Below are 27109 nucleotides of genomic sequence, written 5' to 3' on the forward strand. Positions count from 1 at the left end.
TAGGTTTGCCATCTGTTGTGAAGCTAATTGGTCTTGCTGTTTTAATCAATGAACCAAAAGAATTCTAGAATTTTCTGGGACTCACAGGAGTTGGAGACAACTCATTCTGACTACATCTTTATTTATTCACCCAACAAGTACTTATTGAATTTCTATTCTGTATCTGTATATATTTGTGTTCTAAAGATTCAATGACAAATAAAAGAGACAGAGTTCATCTTCTCACACAACTCAAATTCTGTGGCAAAAGACACAATATAAAAATTAAATTGTGATATATTAATGTGATTAAGAGATGTAAAGGAAAATAAAGTTAGACAAATGGATGAAGTGACAACAGTTGGTGGAATGAAGTTACATTCTTAGGGTCATTGGGAAGCTCATTGAAGAGATGACTTTTGATCAAACATCTGAATGTAGGGAGGGTGAGCCAAGCCATCTGGCATGGGTGGATGTTCCAGGCAGAGGGCAGAGCAAGTGTGGAGGGTCGAAGGAGAGAACTTGCTTGATGTGTTCAAGGAAATAGCAAAGGAATCAGAGAAACTGGAGTGGAGTGGGAGATGAGAAGGAACATATAGATTAGATTAGAGAGAAAGCCAGGGACCTTCTCAAAAATGCCTTGTAAAGAAGAACTCTGGAATTGTATGTAAAGGTGACAGGAAAACATAAAAGAAGGGTTTTTAAAAAGATTTTATTTATTTACTTTTAGACAGAGGGGAAGGGAAGCAGAAAGGGAGAGAAACATTAGTGTGTGGTTGTCTCTTGCACACCCCTCAACAGGGTCCTGGCATGCAACCCAGGCATGTGCCCTGACTGGGAATCAAATCAGTGACCCTTTGGTTCACAGGCCTGCTCTTAATCCAGTGAGCCATACCAGCCAGGGCTAAAAGGAGGATTTTGAATAAAGAACTTGAAGATGCTAGGGGTATGCACTGGAGGTTGGATGTGAGGTTGGCAGCAGGGAGGCCACACAGGGAGCACTTGTGGTGGTCTCATTCACACATGGCCGTGGTCTGGACTTGAGAGTCTGCGGTGGAACTTGGTGAAAATGGAGATTAGTTCAGGAGATTTGGTAAATTATGTGCACAAAGTAACACGAGAGCAAATGGATTCATTTAAAATAACTTGAGAAAAGATTTGGCCCTCTTTCACTTTAAAAAAAATAGACCTCATAATACAACTGCTTTAGAAGACCCTCTCAAGTGCAATAAAAATTTTAAATGGTGGCTCTACATGCTCTGAAGAGTTGAGTGAGAACACTGAAAAACCTCTAACATCTGAGCTACTTTGGCAAGTGAACAAGTTAATAAACACATTTCTCCTGTATTCTCAATACCTTTGTCCTTGAGTAATTGTGTAGATAACCTTATGGTATGACAGAGTGAAGCACTGATAATAATGGCTACCAGTGGTTCCCAATACAGGCTGCATGGTAGAATTATTTGGGAAGGTGGTTTAAAAAACTGTTACCCACATCCTCCCCAGATTCATTCAATTATGAATGGGTTGTGACCCTGAGCATCAGTATTTTTATAAGCTCCCAGGTGATTCTCATGTGCAATCAGGGTTCAGAATCTTCATCTTTATAGACATGATATCATTTAAATTTTATGAGGAAGTACTCCTACTTTGACTATTTAATACATAGAAACTGAAGCTTGTAAAGGCTAAATACCCAACTGGCACATGCGTAAGATATGATTATTTTTCCTTTCAAATATTTTTATTATGTGATATTTGATACACACAAAGTAATAAATTTAGTAAATGTAAGTTATTAAACACAATGTTAATATATGCAGTGAACCTACCGCCTATTCAAATAACTAGAAAATTAGCTTTGATAGAGAAATGTATTTCTCAATGTCATATTTTGCCTCTCCCAGCCCAAATTGAATTCTTAATTCAACAGTATTTTAACTTTGAAGTGCATAAATCAGGAATAAGAATTTATAGATGACAAGTCTATATAATTTTTCTTAAGAATTATACATTTGGTGAGCAAATGAAGAATAAGTAAATTTATTAATAGTCATATGGCAGATTATTTATTAAAGGTCCTTTGAACATCATCATCAAAAACAATAAAGTTATTTCTATATGCTAAATCCTGGAACCATCAAAACAATCTACCTATGTATACAAGTAAGACATACACCCGAATTTATTTTTTGATATCTTGTTTTTTGATTCCTTCCCTTTTGCTGTAAAATTATTTTTAAATATCATTTTGCAATGCATTACTCTTAATGACTATATATGTTCCTGCTATCACTTTAAGTTTGGGATTCTGTTTGTCTCTGGGGACCAATAGTTCGGCCATTATTTAAAGGGAACAAAGAATAAATAACTTTATCAATTTAAGTACATATAATCAACCCAAAGCATCTTTATTATCTCTTCCTCAACACTCCCCTGCATAACACCTATTGAGCTGCAATTCTTGTGACAGTATTTCCTTTTAATATTTTCTGCTATTTATTTTATCAATTTCATCTACATGAAAATTTTGAGAGTGTCATATAAATGTCATGGCGAAGTGTTTTATTTTCTATTTTAAATGTGAACTCTCTTCCTATTGGGTCAGCATCATAATTAGTTGTGAATGATGTCATAGAAGCCAGGGGTTGCCTAGAGAAGCAAGCGCTCTAGGAGAAAAAGCCCTAATTTGGGGTGTGTGCCAATTCCCATGGTATAAGTACTGTCACTACTGTCAAATTCAATCTAGCATGTGATCACTGAACACAGTCTGAAAGAAATGGGTAACACACTATTTTGTAGTATGTCCACCATACAAATGCAATAAACATAAATACCCTCAAGTGTATGAATAATAGTAAAATAAGTAGGAAGTAATTAATTTGAATATTTATCTTTGGTTTTAATATCATTTAAGTATAAATAATTTAATTTTTAACACTAGCTTTCAAAATTCCTAAAAATGTAAAGATTGGTTCTTGCAAGCCAGTGTGAGCTGGCTTCAGCACACCACTGTTTCTGACCTTGTTTGATGTGAACGTTTCGAGGAAGCAGTTGACAAAGCTTCCAGAAAGTGATCACTATGTCACAGGTGGGATTACTAGAAATGTTGGAAACGAACTTGTGACCCTTCAATTTGAGTAACAGAGCACATATTTCCTTGATATAAGTTAGAAAGGGTGACATTTTTCATTTTTCCTTCAGAAGAGTCCTTTGTACATAAAATTATATAAATACATTTAAATAAGTAAACCTTAAAAATTCTAAAGTATGGCACTGCCAGTCAAATGTACTGGAACTCAATTGCAAGAATTTTGGCTCAGTCATATTATGAATTAAATAAGATTGGATCTACCAATCTGGAAACTCAACTGCCATTTAAAAAATGTAGTTCTTTGAACAAATATTTTTAGTGCTTCTAACTTAGAAATTAATATTTGAAACAAAACCACCTAGTAAGTTGGCCATTTTGTTAGTCATTATTGGTTATCTTCTCTATTTTTTATCATAGTCAGTGGAATTGACACCAAAGCAATGATAAACATCTTGGAAAATACAGCTTGTCATACCAAAATGAAGATCATTATGCTCTATTCGGTAAAAGCCAAGTAATAGATTGGCTGGATAAACAGATTATGTCATTCATGATATAAAATGCAGCATTTAGAAATATTTTTTCTCATTCAGAGAATGGGTTTTCTGTAGATTCAAATCATAAGATATTTTTATCTTGTGGTATATGTATATTTAAATTACATTAAAAGAGGGAGTTCTATGTGTTTAATTAGACAGATTATTTATGTTACTCTCACTGTATATCTTCCTTAGGTATTTTATTGCTCTGACAAGTTTAAAGAAGTTATTTATTTTTAGATATAAGGAAAGAAAGAGATAAACAGAGGGAGAGAAACATTGATTGGTTGCAACCCAGGACCTGGCCTGCAACCCATACATGTGGCCCAACCAGAAATTGAACCAGTGACCTTTCACCCGGTGGGCTGACACTCAACCAACTGAGCCATGCCTGGCAGGGCAGCTCTGACAAGTTTTGAGAATAAGTGCAGAAACTCTAGGCAGAACAATTAAATGGCAGCCCAAAGATAGTTCCAAGTACACTATGTATGGAAATGTATTTATATCAAAAATGAAATAGAGTCTGAAACAATAGATGTAGATGTGCTCACAGAAATGCAAGAAATAAACAGTGTCCTTTGTAAGTACACTTGCTGTTGTGAGAATGACTTTCTAAATTAACTTGATTTGTCATATAGATTGACAAGCAATTTTATCCTAAACTTTATTTTGAGAAGTCAGTTCTTATTGAATCCTAGCAACTGACTTAAAAAGATTAACATTTTTTCTTCAGTTTACAACAAGGACAATTGATTGAAAAATTTTTCAAGTGCTAAATCCATAATTTGGTAAGTTCACTCATAATTTATTATGCATAAGTATATTAGGATGGTTATATATTTACTCAACTTCATTTAATTCAAATAAAATAATTTGTTTAATTTGAACAGCTTTTTCTCAAGAAAGCTACTAACCTTTAACTCAGCATACAGAAATTTCCATATTACTGTTTCTGATCATGAAAGCAAGTGAATTGAAATGACCGTACTCTTACAAACCTTAGGAATATGAAGATCTCTAGTACATGTATTGCTTTGAGTCAAATAGCAGGCCTTTGGAGTCTTTGCCTTCATTTCTCACCTAAATTGCCTGTATGCATTTCCACGAACTGATAAACTGTCAAGAAAATCATGAGATGTAGGACTTGAGGCTAATTTATAGCACTGCCATCTTCTGTACTGAGCAAAGCCAAATTTCTTTTTTTTTAGGACTCTACATAAATGTTTCATAAAACAACTCTGGTTAGTATGTCTCCTATTTTGAATTCTTTGATATTACAATCTTGAAAACTTTGGTTAAAAGAATAAATTCTTGGAAAAGCTGGATACAATTCAGGCAGATTTCTGTTCACATAAATACCTCTGTTTCAAAAATTTAGAAATTTTGTCACTTGAGATAAAAATATAGTAGCTAATATTGTAAGTAGTGAAAGTTATATTGACTTAAATAGTAATGCAGATATAAAGTCTGTGTGACTTTTACCTGACAATTTTTTTCCTATTACTTCTCATTTTGGACCTTTGAGTTCAGAATATGTTCTAAAATAGTCCAGTGAATTTACTTGTACTTTTTATTTTCTTAGTTTACATGTTGATATGCTATCATCTTTCATCAATCTGTATTTAATCTTTAATTGAAACTGATTTTGTCAAAATTTGCATTTGTATGATGATTTGTAAGATGAGTTTCTTACAAATTGTGTTATCATCAATCATCTTTATAACATTAGACATACATTTTATAAATAAAAGGATTGTTGTACACATACTTGAAGACTCCAATTATTCCAATAGCAAGAAATGCTATTTTTTTAACCAAAGCCCCATTTTTGTTCATGTTTTAAGGGTAAATTTTACTTATTTATTTATTTTTAGAGGGAAGGGAAAGAAGGGAGATAGAAAGAGAGAGACATTGATGTGCAAGAGAAACATCAATTGTTTGCCTCTTGCCCATGCCCCCAACTGAGACTTGGCCCACAACCCAGGCATGCGCCCTAACAGGAAATGGAACTTGGGGCAACCTTGCAGTTTGTGGGAACAATGTCCAACCCACTGAGCCACACCAGTCTGAGAGAATTTTTAAAAATTGTTTAGCTACACTTTTCCTACAATTTGGTTGAAAATTTTACTGAAAACTGAAAATATTTTGTTTTAGTAATGATTTTATATCCCTATATTTATATTTACTGGCAATGTAACTTAGTCAACTCACTTAAACTTCTTGACGCTGTGTTATTTATAAAGTGAGGGTTCTAATCAGGGGACACTAACTAAAAAGTGATTCAAAATACTAAAGTATTGTGGATATGTTAGTTACATTTTCATTGATAAGTCAAATTGATTTGCATTTGTGTGAATTTATTGTAATTATATTGCAGAGATGAAAGAAGAAACAAGGCAGAGGGCTGGGGGAAGAAGGGTGAGAGTGTGAACACAGACCTACTGCACCAGCTGATTAGTCTCTGTTAATACATAATGCATACCTTCTGTGATGTAGCCATTCACAAAGCATGTTTTGTTTTTCCAAATGAATCAAAAGTGTGAAGCAGAGTGTGTGTGTGTGTGTGTGTGTCGTATATATTGGTGAATCTCAAACTTTAGCATTATAGAATCATCGAAAAGATTTGTTAAAGAATCAATAGCTGAACCTCATTTCCAGAATTTCTAATTCAATATGTCAGAATGGAGGTGAAATTACATTTCTAGAAAGTTCTCTGATGAACTTGAAGCTATTGGTTCAGGAACCACATTTTGAGATAATTGATCCAGACGATAAATAAGAAAAATGTCTGAAAATTTCAGCTGGTCATTTAGTAAAAACTTGGCTGGTGTTTACTTTGCTGAAAAGAGACTTTATTTTGAATTAGATGACAGGATGGCGATTACTGATTGCGCTCTTCAGATACAAGAGTCACCGTGTAATTTACCATTAGAAACATATAATTTACAGTTCAAAAGGAATTTAGAGTTAATCTTCATCATTTTCCAAATGAGAAAATGGAAGCCAAAAGGAGAAAAGTAACTGAAAATTACTGAAAAAATTATATAATTATAAAAGTCACACAGAAAGTTTCTGATAAAATCTAATCATCTATGCAAGGCTCATTATACTCAAGATGTGACCTTGAAACCACACATTCCTCATGCTCAAGCAGGCAAAGAAACAGAAGAAACATGAACTAGAAAGGTTTACAGGCACCTAGGTGTTTAGGGGGAGATGGATAATGTGGGATTTCTCATGACTCAGTCAGTCAATCACATTGGCTCTAAGAAATTAAAACACTGATTACATCCATGGATTTTTCTTTCCAATTATGTAGTTAATAAAGGCTCATTAAAGTTGTCAAGAATCAATTAACTTCTCATTAACGCAGCCCAGGTTAAAGAAGGAAAAGAATTCAAAGTCTATTTATTTTAAATTGTTCTGAATTTCCACTTAACAACATTTAAAATATTTGTCCCCCTAACTGGAGCCTCACCTGCATAATTGCTTATTTCAGTTGTTTCTCATTAATATGTAAATCAACTTCACATTCTATGGTGGAGTAGAAATACATCTGCAGGGGATGTACAAGGGTATGGCGCAGAATTGCTTTGGGCAGCTTTTTGATGCAAATACTTGGACTTCTGCTTCTTTATATTCATATCTCAGGAGAAGCTGTCTTACGAGATTTCAGGCAATAGCATTTTTGCTGTTCTACAGCAGTAGATTGGCTTGACATCCTTAAACAGAATCAATCAACTCGAGTCAAATCATTGGGTTGAGGATCAGGAGGTACAGTCTGTCCTTGAGCCACCCTGCCAAAGAGCTGAAATGTGTTTTGGTAAAGGTTTTATGTGATGGGCTTAGAATTAGCTTCTTCCCAGAGCAAGTAGTGATTTATACCCAGCAGATGGTAAAGAATGCTGATTTAATTTAGTTTTACCCCACAACTAGAAAAAGTAAAGTAGCTGGTTTAAAAACTGTTATGGTAGATTAAAATTTAAAAGTGTATATGAATGTATACATGGAAATGTGTAAATATATTTTATACAAAACACACACACCCTATCAGGCCCCTTGCAATAGGGATGTCAGAATGCCCTCCTAAGTGTCATGTACGAGGCTGGTTTTAACACTAGTCCATGCTCTTTGTAAAGTGTCCTTTGAGACATTGTCATTTACAGCCTCACAGTAGTGTAAAACCTCAAGAGGGTAGAATTGGCACATTGAATTGGTCATCCTGGAACACCACTAACCCTGTTCCCTGACTAACTTATTTTACCCACATTAGAGAGAAATATTCCAATAGGAATAGCATCCTGTTGCTTTTTTCATTTTAGATGGATTTTATTCACTCAAAATTCTGAGGCCCTGGTAAAGTACAACCAGAAAACATAGATATTTTAGACTTACATACCAAACTAGAGCAATGAAGATCATGTTTTTGGTGTCCAAAAAAGAAGCTCTGAATCTTCTATAAAAAATGCGTATCAAAAAATGTATATCATACCAGATATGCAAAATTAAGTACTATTAACTCCCTCTGATGTAACATACTTTTCCAGTATATCTCTTATGCCACTACTCTACGTTATTGCCACCAGGGATCATGTGCCCCCTCCCCCATGCATAAAGCAGTGGGAAACATGAAAACTTATCAGGGGCCAATAACTGGACATGTCTGGCAAAATGAGAACCAGTAGCCTGCCCAGACACTAGGCCTCTTAAAGTCCTACTGTTTTATTATAGCACAATATCTGGCAGGCAGTGAGAGGGCCACTTTGTACACATCAGCCAGCATACCCTATAAAGGCAACAAGAATTTATAGAATGTGTTCCTTAAAGATGAACTTCATAAAGAGCTTTGACTCCTAGACAATGTGCTTTTTACTAAAATCATGATATTATTTTATACACACATAAGCACTGTGATTAAAATAGAGTTAATAATGTCACCTTCAATTAACATTTGTTTGCCTGTTTGTTTGCCTGCCTTTGCTGTAATTAAAGCCACTTGGATGCTGAGGCATGAAATAATCATACACAGTTCCCAGGCAGGTCTCCTGTATCTACCAATGACACTCTACATCAACTGTCCTAATAAACCACTACTATTATTTTCCATAAGTATGAATTGTTCCCTCCCACATGCAGGAAACTGGGACATCCATCGAAGACTATATTAGGATATAAAGTCATCCATGGCAACCCATACTTCAAAGAGCTTACAATTTAGTTGTGTGAACCCAGGACAAGCTACATAATTTACAAGATCTGTAAGTACAAAGATTTACAAGTGCAGAATAAAAGTGTAGAACTCCTCATCCAAAAGTTATTGAGAGCCCTGGCTGATGTCACTCAGTGTATTGAGCACTGGCCTGTGAAACAAAGGGTCACCAGTTCAATTCCCAATTCCAAGTCAGGGAGCATGCCTGAGTTGCAGGCTGGGTCCCCAGTAGGGGGTGCAAGAGAAGCAACCACACATTGATGTTTCTCTCCCTCTCCTTCCCTTCCCCTTTCTCTAGAAATAAATGAATAAAATCTTTTTTTAAAAAAAAAGCTGTTAAGAATTCAAAACAGCAACAGCAAGAGTATGAAACCAAGCAGGGGTCCTGTTGAGTGTCAATAGCTCTGCGCAACTGTACAAGTTGCACACACCCATTAAGCCAGTCCTAAGTGACACAGAAATGAGCATATATTGCACATGTGAGAGATATAATGTGCTAAGTTCTGTACTTGAATGATCTCATTTAATCCTCACAATGACTTTGTAGGGTGGTCACTATTACCTACAGTTTACTGAAAAAGAAAGGGAGGTTCAAAGATGTTAAACAGTGGGTTACATAACTAGTTGGATTGAACTGCAGATCAGACTATAATCAAGCCCTTATTTGGAGGATATAAGATATACATATTAAAACTGTAATTCAACTTAATGAGGTATTAAATGTTAAATGTCTGAGTGGTATATTCAGAAAAGCTTTTAACCAGTGAATGTTTTTAAGCAAGTTAATTCATAAAAGCTATGATGTTGCACATCCTCTGAAAAATTCAGTTATCTTGGGGTAAAATCAAATCAATTAATAAATCAGGCAGTGGCAGGGATGGGGTGAGTTACTAATACTTTTGATTTGACATTGTGTGGGGAAAGCCAAATTAATAATTAATTTAAAAGATTTTAATTTTCTTGTTTTATTCTCTTAGTTTCTGACAGTTCAGCTAATCATCCTGTTAGGCTGCCCTGTACAAAATGACATGGAATTAAAAAAACTTGATTAATACCATTGTCCTTGACTAAAAGCTTCAAGCCTTGCCCCTTGAGAACTTCCTCACGTGCCGTTAAATTCTCTTAACCAGAGTTGAGGTTGAGTTTTCTAGCATGGAGTAACATTATTAATGGCTAAAAGTTAAAAATCATCTCCAAATATTATGTGTTTCTTGTCTGATTTGTTTGTGAGCACATAGTGGCTAATACACATAAGAAAATTTATTCCCAAAATAATTTACTTGGATGCACTTGAATCATGACAACTGTACACTTATACTTACTAAGCATTCCATCACTAGAACTGTCAAATACCTAACAGATAAATATTTCATTTGATACATAAGACAACAAAACTCTCACCACTTTATATCAGCTTGGAACAATGAAGAAACCAGGTCATTATTCCCCTGAATTTAGAGAATCTAAAAATAAATTGATGCATGTATATTAAGTTAATGTTTATGCTACTCCTTAAAAAAGGTTTGTTTAAATTACCACATATACCTGGATCATTTTCTAATGCCATAAAGTAAGGAACCACTCAAAAAACACAATGATAAGAGTATGTTAAAGGAACATAGGAACCAGCTGAGAGAGCTCCAATAATTTCATAGAAAAAGTTTTTGAAAATTTAAACAATTTTTACATTTGACTGAATTTGGCTGGGAATAGATTGAAAATCATTTTTCTTGAGAATTTTAAAGGCATTCTATCATTATTCAAGCTTTCAGTATATGGGATAAGTTCTTTGCTGTTTTTCTTCTAGATTTTATAAGATCTGTTTTGTACTTAGAAGCATATAGGATCATCAAGGATGTGAAAATATCACAAAGAAGTGCTTTGTTTGCATCTCTACATCCATTCAGTTGGAATTAATGGGCAGTTGAAATCTAGATGCTCATATCTTTCAGCTAGAGGGGAGTTTATTATATATATTATATATCTACCTGTTATATATATTTGAAATGCTATTAGTCAGCTGTTAGGCATCTTGTGTTAATTTTATTTTATTTATCTTTTAAATTTTCTATTGTCTAATTTTTTTTAAATTTCTTCTTATCCATAGAAATTTTTCTCAGTCTTACCTTGTTTGAATACTTTATGTCAACTGTCATATTTTTAATTTCCAAGTATTCTTTCTTGCTCTAGGATTGTTTATTTTGTTTTTTTTTAATATTATAGCATGCTTGTTCAATGAATGCATTATAGTCTATTATCTCTCCTTAGTCATGAACTACTTTCTATTTAAATACTTCTTCCTACTCCTGCATTGTGAGATACTGCAAAGGGACTAGAAGCTCTGTCTGCAAGAGAAAACCTGGACCTGATTGAAGAGCAGTGTACTAGACAGTCAATTACCAATGGGGATCTCCAAGTTGCAGCGTCTACAGGTCTCTTCTCTTGGTTATTTTAGTGTCTGTAGAAAAGAACATTCCAAATTCCAGGATGCCAGGTGGTGTCCCAGAGCTGGGTGAAAAAAATGGACTAGTAAGTTAGTTTTCACATTCCGTATACATGCTATAATGTAATCTCTATTTTTCAAGTCCAACCTCTTATGTTTGTTTTGACATACCCTGCTTGGACACACCAGGTAAACAACCTCTCTGGAAAATATATGGAAAAATTTCTCCTTGCTATGAGGAGTGGTAGTTACTTGTCAGCGGGGTGATAGAAACTTGGAAAATTCGATGCAGACTTTTAAACAATGTCTTTGATTCTACCACATCTCTCCTCATTTTCCATGAGGCCAATTGTTCCCAATCATTCCAGGGCCAATAGGGTAACCTCTTCTGGGTAACGGCCCCATGCCCAAACTAACTCTTAAATTTGACCTTTATTCTGCGAAGTGATTTACAATTCTCCTTTTTGAATTCTCTCTTGATATATTGTATTCAAATTTAATGTAACTACATTTTTAAAAATTTTTTGTGTTTAGTATTACTTTTTTCTGGTGACATTTGTGCAGCAGACACATCTTTAGTCTTTGAAGTCCCAACTAATATGTATTGATCACTTTTACCATGTGAGTAAATGTTCATCCAAAATACATACATACACATGCATACACCAATTTCTACTTTCATTACATGGGTGGAGGACCATAGTTTATTTAGCTAAGTTCCTTTGGCTAGACTTTTAATATTTTCACACTAAGCTTTCTATTACTATATACATATAACTAAGAAAAAAAGACTTCATACATAAATCTTTGGATATATCTATGATTATTTCTTTAGGAAAAACTCCTAGACGAGAAATGCTGAGTCTAAGTTAAAGAATAAATTTTTTATTTAATCCTTATTGTGTTTTTTCCATTACAATTTAGTCCCCTTTGTCCTCCTGCCTCCAACAATCACCACATGTTGTCCACGTCCATGAGTCCTTTTTCCTTTTTGTTCAATCCATTCACACCCCAACCTCACCACACACTAACTGCCATTCTGCATTCCATCCAAGAGTCTGTCCCAGTTTTCCTTGTTAGTTCAGTTTGTTCATTAGTTTCCATGTATGAGTGAAATCACATGGTATTTTTCTTTCTCTGACCAGCTTATTTCACTCAGCATAAGATTCTCCAGGTGCATCCATGCTGTTGCAAAAGTAAAATTTTCTTTTTTATGGCTGAGTAGTATTCCATTTCATTAATGTCCCATAGTTGTTTCATCTATTCATCTACTGATCGACACCTGGGCTGCTTCCATACCTTGGTGATTGTAAATAACACTGAAATGAACCACGGAGTGCTTATGTTCTTTCAAATTAGTGTTTTGAGTTCCTTCAGATCTATTCTCAGAGGTGGGATCTCGAGGTCAAAAGGCAGGTTAATTTTAATTTTTTAAGGTATCTCCAGACTGCTTTCCACAGTGGCTACACCAGTCTGTATTCCCACCAACAGTGAAAAAATTCCCCTTTCACCACATCCTCACCAGCACTGTTTGCTGATTTATTGATGATAAGCATTGTGACAGGTGTGAGAAGATATCTCACTATGGTTTTAACTTGCATTTCTCTGGTAATTAGTGATATTGAGCACCTTTTCATATGTCTATTGACCATCTGTATGTCCTCTTTGGATAAGTTTCCAGTCAGGTCCTTTGCCCGTTTTTTAAATGGATTGTTTTGGGGTTTGGGGGGGGAAGGGGTGGTGTTGAGTTTTGTAAGTTCTTTATAAATTTTGGATAGTAACCCCTTATCAGATATATGGGCAAATATGTTCTCCCATTCTGTGGGTTGGCTTTTTATTTTGTTGATGATTTCCTTTGCTGTGCAAAGCCTTTTAGTTTGAGGTAGCCCCATTTGTTTACTTTTTCTCTTGTTTCCCTTGCCTGGGGAGATATATCCAATAAAATATTCGTAAAAACAGTGTCCAAGATTTTGCTGCCTGTGTGTTCTTCTAGAACTTTTATGGTTTGGGATCTAATATTTGTGTCTTTTATTCATTTGAATTTTTTTTGTGAATGGTGTAAGAATGTGGGTTGGGTTTCATTTTTCTGCATGTACCTGTCCAATTTTCCCAACACCATTTATTGAGTAAACTATCTTTAGCCCATTATATGTGTTTGCTTCCTCTGTCAAATATTAATTTACTATAAAGGTGTGGGCTTATTCCTGGGTGCTCTATTCTGTTCCATTGATCTGTGTGTCTGTTTTTATGCCAGTACCATGCTGTTTTGATTAGTATGGCCTTAGAGTATAGTTTGATAATAGATGAAATGATTCCTCCAAATTGTTCATTTTCTCAGGATGGCTTTTGATATATGGGACCTTTTGTTTTTCCATAAAATTTTGAAAATATTTGTTCTAGCTTCGTGAAATATGTCATTGGAATATTGATATTAATTGCATTGAATCTATATATTACTTTCAATGCTATGAACATTTTAATGATGTTAATTGGTCCTATCCATGAACACGGTATGTGCTTCCACTTATTTGTATCTTCTATTTCTTTTTTTAAACCTATAATAAAATTATTTTATTCTTTGTTATTGTTGTTCAATTACAGTCATCTCCATTTTTCCCCCATTGCTCTCCTTTGCCCTACCCACTCTCCACCTCCCAAATTCAATCCTCCCCGATGCATTGTCTTTGTCCAGGGGTCCTTTATACATGTTCATTGACTTATATCTTCTGTTTCTTTCTTCAGTGTCATAATTTCTGAGGGCAGGTCATTTATATCCTTGGTTAGGTTTATTCCTAAGTATTTAATTCCTTTTGTAGCAATTTTGAATGGGATTGTTTTCTTTTTAAAATATATTTTATTAATTATGCTATTACAGTTGTCCCATTCCCCCCGTTTCACTCCCCTCCACCCTGCACACTCCCTCCCACCCACATTCCCCCCCTTTTAGTTCATGTCCATGGGTCATACATATAGGTTCTTTGGTTTCTACTTTTCCCATACTATTCTTACCCTCTCCCTGTCTATTTTCTACCTACCATCTATGCTATTTATTCTCTGTAACTTCTCCTCCTCTCTCCCCCTCCCACTCCCCTGTTGATAACCCTTAATGTGATCTCCATTTCTGTGGTTCTGTTCCTGTTCTAGTTGTTTGCTTAGTTTGTTTTTGTTTTTGTTTTAGGCATGATTGTTAATTGTGAGTTTGCGGTGATTTTACTGTACATGAATGGGATTGTTTTCTTAATTTCCATTTCTGTTAAGTCATTATTGGCATATAAAAATGCAACTGATTTCTGGATATTCATTTTGTAACCTGCTACTTTGCTGAATTCATTTATCAATCCTAGTAGTTTCTTGTTGGAATCTTTGGGGCCCTCTATATACACTATCATGTCATCTACAAATAATGACAGTTTTACTTCTCCCTTTCCAATTTGGATGCCTTTTCTTTCTTCTTTTTGTCAGATGACTATGGCTAAGACTTCCAGTATTATGTTTAATAAGAGAGTTGAAAGTAGACATCCCTGTCTCGTTTCTGATCTGAAAAGGAACACTTGTAGATTTTGCCTATTGAGTTAGATTCTGGCAGAGAGTTGGTTTGTCATATATGGCCTTTATGATGTTCAGGTACATTCCCTCTAATCCCACTTTGTTGAGAGTTTTTATCATAAGTGGGCGCTGGATTTTATCAGATGCTTTTTCTGAATCTATTGACATGATCATGTGGTTTTTATCCTTCATTTTGTTTATGTGATGAATCATGTTGTTGATTTGTGAATCATGTATGAACCTTGAATCCCTGGAATAGACCCTATTTGATCATGGTGTATTATTTTTTTAATTGTTGTTCAGTTGTAGTTGTCCTGTCTTTTTCCCCATTGCTCTCACCTACCTGGTCTCCCCAACTCCCACAGTTAATCCCCCTCCATTGTCAGTGCCCATGAGTCCTCTATGCAGGTTCCTTTGCTTGCCACTCCCTTTTCTTTCCCAGTTATCCCTCTTCCCACTCCCTTCTGGTCACAGTCAGTTTGTTCTTTATTTCCATGTCTCTGGTTCTATTTTGTTCATTTGTTTATTTTGTTGATTAGGTTCCACTTATAGGTGAGATTACCATATTTTTGGACCATAAGGTACACCTAGGTTTTAGAGGAGGAAAATAGGAAAAATATTTTTGAAGCAAAAAATGTGGTAAAATATTTAATAACATAAATAACATAATATTTCACCAATGTAAATGTAAACGGAACTCAACAGCAGTATTAACAACCATTATTCTTCTCAAATTTGGGGGGGAGTGCATCTTATAGTCTGAAAAATATGGTATATGATATTTGTCTTATGCCACCTGACTCATTTCATTTAGTTTATTGCTGCATTTGGTTTGCTAATTTTTTTCAGGATTTTAGCATCTATGTTCATAAGGGATATTGGCCTACAATTTTCTTTCTTTGTAGCACCTTTATCTGGTTTTGGAATTAGGATAATGCTGGCCTCATAAAATGGGATTTTAGGAGCCTTCTCTCCTCATGAATTTTATGAAATAGTTTGAGAAGGAGAGGCATTAGTTCTCCTTGGAATGTTTGTACAATTTACCTGTGAAGCAATCCAGTCCAAGGCTTTTTTTTTCTTGCAGTTTTATAATTACTGCTTCAGTTTCACTGGGTGTAATGTCTATTCAGATTCTCTGATTCTTCCTGATTTAGTTTTGGAAGATTGTATGTTTCTAGGAATTTGTCTGTTTTGTCTAATTTGTTGGCATGTATTTGTTCATAATATTTTCTTACAATTTTTGCATTTCTTTGGTGTCACTTGTTATTTCTCCTCTTTGATATCAGATTTTATTTATTTTGGTCCTTTTTCTTTTTTTCTTGGTGAGTCTGATTAAGGTTTGTCTATCTTGTTTATCTTTTCAAAGAACCAGCTCTTGGATTCATTGATGTTTTGTATCATTTTTTAGACTCTATTTCACTTATTTCTTCTCTGATCTTTATTATTTCTTTCCTTGTACTCACTTTGAGCTTTGTTTTTCTCTTTCAAGTTCCTTTATATGTGAAGTTAGAATTGTTTATCCGAGCTTTTCCTTGTTTGTTTGTTTTTTGGAGATAGGTTTGTAATGCTATGAATTTCCCCCTTAGAATTGCTTTCCCAGTGTCCCACAGATTTTACATTGTTGTATCCTCATTTTGTTTGTTTCAAGGTATCTTTTCATTTCTTCTTTGATCTCATTGACCCATTCACTCTCTAATAACATGTTATTTAGCTTCCATATAATTGCATGTTTTTTAGTTTTCTTCTTGTGATTGATTTCTAGTCTCATCGCATTGTGCTCAGAGAAGATGCTTGATATGGTATCAATTTTTTTAAACTTGGAATTTGTTTTGTGTCCTAAATGTGGTCTATCCTAGAAAACTCCATGTGCACTTGAAAAGAGTGTATATTCTGCTGCTTTGTGGTGAAATGCTCTGAAGATATCAAGTAAATCTATTTGATCTAGTGTGTCATTTAAGGCTGTTATCTCCTTGTTGAGTTTCTGTCTTGAAGATCAAGCCACCAAAGTCAATGGGATGTTAAAATCCTTGACTATAACTGTATTTCTGTTGGTCTCTCCTTTATGTCCATCAAGATTTGCTTTACTTATTTAGGTGTCCCTATGTTGGGTGAGTAAATGTTTACTAGGTTTATATCCTCTTGTTGGATTGTTCCCTTTATCATTATGTAGTGTCTTTCAAAACATAAAAAATGTAACATACTTCAACTCAAAGAGATTAAAACACCTCTGCCCTCAAGACTTTGAGTTTCCTACAAAGGATTTTTTGAGACTGATTACAGATTACAGAATTATACTCAAATGGGCTATGTAATAAAAGCTTCCAACTATCTCGACTGCACTTGACCCTGATTAATGACAATCTTAAACCAAGACTTTTGTTGATTAAAAGCAGTTTTGGACATTTGAACACTAGTTTCATATTCTTGGGACACCTAGATTAAAGAACTCTACTTTTTGGAGATACAGGGGAGGCAACTTTGCTCACATCTATTTCTTCAGCTGTCTACATCTCACTGACCTTTCTCTTCTTTTGTCATGTTCAGTGAAATTTAAACTTCCATTAAAAATTTGGAAACTACTAAGGTAATAAAGGAACTATAATGTCTGTCTTCTAGAATAGCAATGAAAGTTAAGGAAATAAGATACATTTAGTATCCTATTTTATGACAACCAAAAAGTATATGAGAGCAAAATGAAAATGAAATAAGGTATTTTATGAAAATGGGTTAAAATTTTACACTTAAATTTCAACCTGTTATTAAGATTTTCTGAGCCAGACAGAACATTGCATGCAGACTAAGGAACAGCACTCAATGACAGTGACAATTCCTGACAGTGCAATTCTTTGTACATCAACAGGACTAATTATTTTCAAACTGACAGCCACAGTTTAACCCATTCATCAGAGGAAAATGCCTTTTATAAGACCAAAGATCTAAGCATTTATTTGGGTGCCAATCTAGTTTTGCAATATATATTTAAAATGTACAATTAACATTCAGTGGCTAAGGTATGAATAATAAACATGATTTCTCATTAGTGCTGTAGAATGTTTAGTGTGTGTGCACATGCATGGGAGTAAAATTATGAGGTATCCTCATTTGGGATCCACACACAAAAACCCATTAAATAATTCAAATATTATCTCAGGCTCTTTAAAACATTTTTACAAGGGTAAAACTTTTACCTGAAAGGCAATATTCTGGTAATCCCAACCAAAGCATATACCATCAAAAGTTGTTAATTTTTAGTTGACTGTATTACAGCTATAAGACCCAAAGCCAAGCAGAGATTAGTCAATCAGTAATACAGTGTGCAGCTCAAAACATCAATATTGGATATTTAACATGATTAAATTAAAAATTTACTTTCACCCTTTACAACTCCTTTCCATCAAATGAACACTGTGCTGCCCTCTATGTGCATCTCCTATATACAATATAAACCGATACCTTCCAGGGACAAATATCTGGTTCAGCGTTTATGAAAATAAATTCTTCCAATTCTGCTCTGCCTTAAAAGTGGGACAAATTAAAAGAGAGCACAAAGGCTACATTTTTCTTTATAGACAAAAGTGGGCAAAAGGAATACTTGACCCTGAATTTTCCTTAAGGATGTACTTAGTGGACTGCTTTACACAAAATGACTCTTCAGCCTCTATCACCTCAAAGAATGACCTATTTTATAGCCAGTCTATCTCGTATTCATTTGTGAGCTAAGTCCACTGCTTGATCAGGCAACTGGCAAGAGTGGTTTACAGAATTTGGGGAAAAGAAGACAGAAAGGACTTCCCTCCCTTGCATCTCAAACTTCTTTCCATTTGTTCTGCCTCTTTTGCACCCATGTAATGGACAACAGAAACTGTATTGGAAAGGATAAATAGGAAGCACTGCTATCATATTTGCAGTTATTTGTAATTGATTAAATTATTTATAGCCAATTATATACAAGTTTATTTGAATACACATAAAGTTCTCTTCCCTAAATGTTTGATTTGGGTAAGATTTCAAATAGTCCAGGTATGATAAATATTACTATCAGTCGTTCTTTCTACCATTGTGAGTACTGACTGAAAAAGTTGCCAATGATTTAAAATTAGGTCTCATCCAATTTTGCCTTTCCATCTTCTGCTATAACATTAAAATAATTATCTTCTGCTATACCATTTTAAAATAACTCTCTTATTCTAGGTACCTTTTAGTAAAGTATTATAACTTGTTACGAAAACTTTGTGACATAAAGAGGACAGTGTGGGTGATATCTTGGTAGAAGAGTTCCCTTAGCCCTGGTTTGGAATGGACCATAGCAAAACTGACACCTTTTTTGGCTTAAGTGATTATGTAAACATTGAGCATTATTTAATTTCCTTAATGTTTATCACATCAGGGTCAGCTAAGAACATCAAATGAGCCCTGTGTCTGAAATAACATGACTTTTACTATAAGGACAGAAGGATCAGGAATGAAATGAGAAGGTAATGCTTGGCTTGTAGCTGTGGACATGACACCATTGAAGACACTAATTCATAAATGTATGTCCCCAAATATAAGAAGAAACTAGACAACTTTCCTGTATAAACTTCACCAGTTCACTCAGGCATAATAGTGAAATACTGTTAGAAAGTCTACAACCAAAAACATCTTGGATGAGCACCTAGTAAATTTGAGGGCAACTTTTGGAAGGTGAATTTTCCCATGTAAGTTTTCATCTTTAGTTACAGATGTTTCTAGCTAGGGCTAAAAGAATTCAAAATTCGTGTTGTAACATTTTGAGGTTAATCTTTGTGTTTCAAACTTGTTGGTTTTGTCAACATTATAAAGAATTATATTCTGAGTACTGTGTGATGAAATAAATAGAGGCAAAAGCATATTGAAGATAATATTTTTCTCAGGGAACTTACAATTAATTTTAGGATTGGCAGCTACAACTATGAATAGAGACAATAAAACCAACTTAACAGCATAAATTGTTTTAGTATAAATAATAGTAATGAATGTGGCAATGGAGAAATTAGAGTAGAATCCTAGAGACTTATTAGCAATATTTCTGTCTTATTTTTGTTTTGTTTCTTATATGTGAATTTTTGTTATTATGCACTTGGTTTATTTTAATTTATATTACATATTAACAAATGGGTCAATATACAGCTTCTTTTAGCTCATTATTTCTTTAATAACAAATTATATTCATTCTAAGAATAAATACAGGTCTATTTTACAATAAAATGGCAAATTATGCTTCAAATGTAGGTAAGTGAGGAGTAGGCAAGTGGTTCTGAGGAGTAATATGTCTTAGTTCTTAAGACAATTTGTAGTGGTGATCACAATAACCCCATTCATTTATGTGACATTTTATGGTTTTCAAAGATTACTTTCTTATATGTTATTCTATTTTATATTTCAAACAATCTTGTGAGTATAGAATGGAAATTATCATGATTTTTATTTCATACAAGCCAATACATGTAGCCAGAACTCCTGAGATTACATGGTAGGTTGAGAATCAGAAGCCAAATGCTTGAATATTAATGCAGTGTATGTCAGCTATTCTGGAGCACAGTAAGTGTTTGTTGTGTCTATCTGCATGTGTAGTGGTAGAAGGGAATAGTGTATAAAAGTTGAGAGACATACAATGAAAGATGAATGCAAAAGAGGTTCTCAAATCTGTAAGGATGTTCAGATTGAAATGCCCAGAATAAGCATAAATTATGTAAAATTCTAAAGGGAACACGTATTTCCAGCTAGGTTTTTTAAGGAATTTTCAAGAACAATAAGAGAATGGAAGATTGAAATTAATAGATAACCAAGAGGGAGATGCCCTCTTCAACTGCAAAGGCAGTGCAGTCCTTAGATCTGAAGAGAGAGACCTCCCTGTGCTGAGGCAGGAGTCCATCTGCCCTGTCTTCTACTCATGCTCCAAAATTCCTGACCAAATGGACCCAAGTGCATCTGAGAACAGATTCAGGCCTCTTCCCTGGGTTTAGTCACTTAGAGATAAGAGAAAATGTGGACAGATCTTGGATATGTGGGTTGAGGTGTTTATACCTGTGTCTGATGCAGACAGATCTGGGGATGGGAAGAAGGCATACAACTTGAGGGGCCCAGAAATTCTAAATTTGAATCTGGCTTTTCATGGTGTTTTAATGTGGCATTTATGAAGGTAGGATTAACATAGTACTTTAACAGTCTGCTAGCTCCATTTAACATTTAGGTGTTGAATCATGTGGTACATGGGATACACCCATTCAAAGAGAATCATTTTTAAACAAAAACTATGTAATAAACAGGGTTGAATAAAAATTGAAGTTATATATACATGTATATAAAATCTTGTGTTCCATTTAAGTCTATAGGTCCAAATATATCATTTATTCAATTATGGTCACGATTGTGGTTACTTAAACTAATATTTAGTTTTTAGAAATCGTGTAAACAAAGAGAAGTTAGTGGCTGAGAAAATAATTTTGTGATTTTTAAATAAGAAAATAAAGTGAATCTCAAAAAATTTAGATAATTTTTGAACTCTGAAGATATTTGAACAGATTCTTTGGAGCACTTATAAAAATTATGAGCAATAAGATTTTCTTTTTTTTAGGCTTGCTAGAATGGTTCATTTAACATAAATTCAGCAAGGTAGTTAGGTCAGTTTCTCATGGTATTCTGTCATGGATAAATGAAACAAATTATATACGACTATACTAAAGATAAGAGGATTTGTATCTGCTTGAACAAACTAATTAGTGAGTTCATTAATAGAGGACCATTGAACTCAGAGATTTAATCCGATCTGCATTTTTATTGACAGCATATAAAAAAACATTGATCTGCAGGCTGAGTTTATGGTCGACACCAATCTGAGAACAGTGATCCAGTCAGTTATATAACTAAAGCCAGAGAAGACCAGAGTGATGAACTAAAAGTACAAACATGAAAATGGGCCGTGGATGGAACCAGGTGACCGAACAGGTCTGAGGAACAGTTCAAAATCGGTGCTGCTTGTGTGCGGTTCAATTTTGTCTTTACCAAATAAACATGATGTTCAGATATTATTCCAGCCTTTAGTCTATTCCAATCTAGCTTCATTGAGGAATTTTTGCTTTTATAAAAAAGGAAGGGGGAAAGTTTGCATGCTAGTTCCTGAAAATGGAGGAGAGAAAGACTTTTTTCCCTAGTCATCCTGCAGGACTGGATCTCACTCCCCCAGAATGAGTGGGTAGGGAGCAGCATCTACAAGGGCCTCTTTTTTCAATGAATATAGCTTCATTTCCATTCTGAATATAAAACTGATATAAGCTAATTAGGAACAATATTCCAACAATAAAGTTAAATACAAAGAATAAGATGAAAAATGTCCTGAAATGTCCTTACACAGAAATATTCACTAATAACATTGATGATCAGCCTTCTGGACACTATCCTACATATGTTAAATGAATGGAATTATTTTTGTGCCTGCTGCTCAGAAATGGAAGGCATTTTCAGGGAAGCCCTTGTGAAATTTAGGACAGAATCAGTTTAAATTCAGTTCCTTGATTTCAAAGTTTATAAAGTGCCTAAAACAAAGTGGCACATCGCAGCTGAGTGTGTGAAGCAGGTGCAGCAGGGAACAGTGTTTTCCCAGAGAACAGCAGCATCAGAGGGATGTTTTACCCAAACAGCTTACAGGAAGCAACCTACAAACCTGAAACAGACAAAAGAGCAGATCCACACCAGGTAGTATGAGAGACACTATTTTGAATGTGACTTTACATTGAGGCTAAAGTCTTGTGTGTCTTTACTGGGGGATCAATGTTTGGATATTGAATATTAATGTTAATATCATTTGTTTCCAGAGGCTGAGATATGGCATATTTAGATTTTACTAGTAAGAGCTCGCTTTGGCCTCTGACTCTGATAGGGAATGTTTTTACTGGTAAACTAGGCTAGACTATGTGTGCATGGCAAAGGTTCCTTTTCTTAGACTCAAGGTCAGCCTAAGCGGAAAGGGCCATGCTATTTTCCCCTTCACCTCCCTTGGCTCCCACTGGCCCTCTGATGGGAGAGGAGAGGTCTGAAGGGGACAGAAAAAAAAGGAGGATAGGAGGAGGGCCTATGTATCCTGAGGAGCAGAAGGATATTGAAGGCCTCTCTTATCACTCCAGCCATATAAGAGAAGTTCCCAGAAAGAAAAGCAAACCAGAAAAAGGGAAACATGAAGAACATGCCTCACAGAATAGTAGGGTTTAACCTCTCCTTTTAAATAATGAGGTCTCCAGCCCCTATTACTTAGTTCACTAAGGCCCCCAGTTTAACTCACTTTAGTGCAAGCCTATGTGTGGTGGGAGGGCATAGAAATAAAGTAGCAAACATGTTTCACCAGTAGCTTCCTGTCTGGTGAAACATGACAGCTAACAGCTAAAGCCAACAGCAGCATCTTCAAACTATTCTTTCTTGTTCACTTTGTTTTAAAATGGATTTATAATCCAGGTACTAAGTATGCTGCAACTCTTCGGAGATGATTATTCTCATTTTCCTGATGAGGAAATGGAAACTTAAGGAGATTTAAGTAATTTGCCCAGTCATACAGGAACATATGAGAGGCAGAACGGGAATGTTAAGTCAGGCAGATGGATCCCGGAGCATGTGCTGTCTGTTTCCTGTGCTCTTCTCTCCTCTCATCCTCTCAACTTTTCTTTTCTTTTCTTTTTTAATTTTAGCTTCATTTAAATACACAAGTTTCAGTAGTAGGGTGTTTGTATTTGATGTACTAAAATTATCTCTTCAGAGAATTTAGAATAAAATGGCTTTGTACTTCTATTTACATTCTTAAGAATTTCAGATTTTAAGAAAAGATACTAAAGGAAACAATTGTTTTTAGGAATTCAATCATTTTCAGGGAATAATATAATCACATTGACACTAACTCTCTCTGTATATATAAAATATATATTATATATTCTTATATTTTTTTCATTTTGGAAGTTTAATTTTGTACGAAATAAAGAATATGTGTATATATATGAATCTTTGAAGGTAAAATCTAATTATGAGACATGAACAGTATGTATGTGCATATATGTGCTTGTATATGTTCATACATATGTAATCATAGAATATTATTTTACCAGAGGTTTGGATTTTAACCAAATGGGCATTCAAATGAAGACATATATTCAACTTCTTTACCATATATACACATCAAATCTTTAATTTATTAATTAAACTCAATTTTCAGACTACATGTACTCATTCAACCCCCTAGTCTTTTTTCAAAATTTAAAAAGTTGGATACATCTGTCTTTTTATCTGTGCACTGAAAGCATAGTTGATTTTTCAAATGAATATTTTCCGCAATTATGGAAACAAATAGAAACCAAATTGAAACTTAGGAAAGATGTTTTCTCACTATTGCCTCCCATATTAGATATGCAATAAAATTTGAAGAACCTATAAATCTTGCTTTTTAGAAAAGTGGGTTGAATTTTTCCTCTACCTGATCCCTGTTGTTATTTCTCATCTAAAATGTCCTAACAGATGCAAGAATGACCCATTCCCCCTATGTGTTATAGAGATTGATTTGTTTTCTTTAAAAAAATGTAAGGTTAATGCTTCTGCTGAGTCCACATAACAGATTCTGCTGAGAACTGAAACTCATCTCAGTAGCTTTGAGTTAGAAACAAACTTCTTGCCAAAATATTTGCTAAGCCTTTACAAGTAAAATCAAAGTGTAGTTCTAATTGAATTTTTACAGATTAAATGAACATTTTCATTTATTTACTCATAGACATTTCATTTATTTAGGAATAGTCATTTCCTAATTCCATTAAAAGTCTTCATTTTGAAGCTTAGGATATATGAGGGGACACCCTCCCCCAAAATACAGAATTCTCTTCTAGAGGGCAGGCCCCTTGTAGTACAGGCTTCCCCTGCTAGCTGAGTGTTCTCGAAACCTATCTGTATCAGTGTACCAGCTGGTGGTGTTTTGAGGGGCTGTGTTCAGCTTCAGTGAATTTTTTTTGAAGACTCTTTTAACATGTTTCTCCATTTCATGATGGGTGGTTTGTGAGTGCACCTGCCCACACCATGCTGAGTGTTCAGCAGTTTATGACCATAAATGGTGTGACCTCCACGCCCCACCTTCCCTGTTTACCTGCTCTCATCCTGAGTGACTTTTTTTTGTTTCCCCAGAAGAGTCCTCAAAAGAAAACCTATTGGTGATGAGGAAGAAGTGAAATTTTTAAAAAATGGCAGAAGCACTAAAAGGCATCAAAACTGACAAGTTCAAAAACTATTTTGAATAGTAGAAAAAATGCCTCAATACATGTATTGCATCAAATGGAGAGTAATTTGAAGGTGACTGAAGTTTAAACATATAAAAATAAATACACAATTTTATAACTAAATTCTGTTTTTAAAATAAAATGACATTTCATTTGGTAAATTAATATTCCACATTGCAAATATCAATAATAAAATGAACCCATTCATCTTTTGTTTATAACAAAGAATATGCTTTATCAAATTCAGGAGTATGAAATGGTGACCCTAATGGTTAACTTTTGCTTTCATTGCATATGTTTATAGTAGAAAGAATAGTAGAATAATGATATTTAAGAACAATTAAACACTCAGTTTTCATAAGTAGTTTAATGGCTTCATTCAACAGATTTTTGTGCTAAAGATAACTTATTTGAGTCATTTTTAATGCCAAGAAAATGACTTATGCATTGGTAATAAGCTGAAGTTTTAAAAGATCACGTGTATAACTATCCTTAGAAAAAAATAGTTGCTGTAGCTCAGCTCCCTGACCGCTCCAGACTATTACCTCCTCCTGTCAGTGATCAGCCTCCTACACCACAAGTGACTGAGGCAAGATTTGGACTAGCTCACCTTTCAAAAACGTCATCTTTCTGTCTCTGATGACAAGATCCTGGCCAAACCTTTTACACTTGCAGCACATTTGCAAATAAAATTACAGTCAAAGTTAGTAATGTAATACAAAATGTGTTGGAAGATGTTGGGGGACAAGACACTCATTTAACTGATTATTATGTAACAGAAATAAAAATATGTGTGTTCTTCCACTTTTTACTCCAAAACAATTCTGTGATAGAAATGTTCCAATTGTTTCTTTCATATAGGAGCAGTCCTACATAGAGAATTAAACAATTTGCTCTAGAACAAATAGCTGCTCAACTCCAGGGCAATTTAACTTCTAAACCTGTGCTCTTTGTGAGCTTCTCTGTAGCCTTTCCTTACCATGCAAAAGGTTCTTGATCCTTTTTGAGTAATCAGGACAAAAAATGAAGCCGAAGGTCCTAGTTTTGCTTCTGTATTAACAAATTTACATTTATACTTTCTTCCTAGGCGTGTCCATCTTCACCGTGCCATATTAGACTTGTTCCTCCTAATGAAACAAAGCCCACTTTTCAGAGTGGTATTGGTTCAAATGTCTAGATGTGTTTCTGGTTTTATTCATAATTAACCTGATTTTCTAGCCTGTGTATTAAAGATGAAGTTGAGTTAAACTGTAAGGAAAGAAAACAATATGGACCTAGGTAACTGGGTAAATCACTCTCCTTCTCTTTCCCTAGGGACCTAATTCACATCCATGTTTCTCAGGGGAAAACCATGGGAGCATTTTCACTACTTAACAACATGGGAGAATGCATTATTGCACTAGATAGAGTCTATATAAAAGAATGTTTTCATTTCATACTTAATATTCATATCACATAGAGTTTTTGTTGCTGGTAGACACCATTAAGTGAGCATGTATACTGTGTGGCTGTTGCATTCAAAATGACTGAGTGAATTGAGCAATGAATTTTCATCAAATTTTGCATGAAGCTTGAACATTCCTCCACAGAAGCTACTCAGATGATTCAGAAGGCTTTTGGGGATGATGCAATGAGTGAAGCACAAATAAAAGTGTAGCACAAATGCTTCAAAGATGATTGAGAATCTGTTGAAAGTGATCCATGTCCTGGAAGACCTGCAACAAGCAGAACACCTGGGAATGTTGAACATGTACGGGCTGCAACAACAAAGATCAGTGACTGACAGTGTGAGAACTAGAAACTAGTCTGGGGAATTCCAAAAACTACTGTGTCCAAGGTTTTGACATAGGATCTTGGCATGAGATTTGTTGTGGCAAAATTTGTTCTGGGGCTTCTGCTACCAGAGCAGAAGGAACTTCATGCTGCAATTGCTAATGACATAATTCAAACCACCACCAATGAACCAGATTTCCTCAAGAAATCATAACCAGAAATGAATCGTGTGTCTATGGTTCCCATGATCCAAAAATGAAGTCCCAG

General features: G+C 34.7%; 1 protein-coding gene across 3 annotated transcripts in view; it reads left to right on the plus strand.

Annotated features, from left to right (window-relative positions):
• The window catches only part of MAGI2 (membrane associated guanylate kinase, WW and PDZ domain containing 2), a 1408091-nt gene that overhangs the window by 528057 nt on the left and 852925 nt on the right, over positions 1 to 27109 (plus strand). The window lies entirely within an intron of this gene.

This window comes from Phyllostomus discolor, chromosome 10 (assembly GCF_004126475.2).
Source record: "Phyllostomus discolor isolate MPI-MPIP mPhyDis1 chromosome 10, mPhyDis1.pri.v3, whole genome shotgun sequence".
Classification (NCBI taxonomy): Eukaryota; Metazoa; Chordata; class Mammalia; order Chiroptera; family Phyllostomidae; genus Phyllostomus; species Phyllostomus discolor.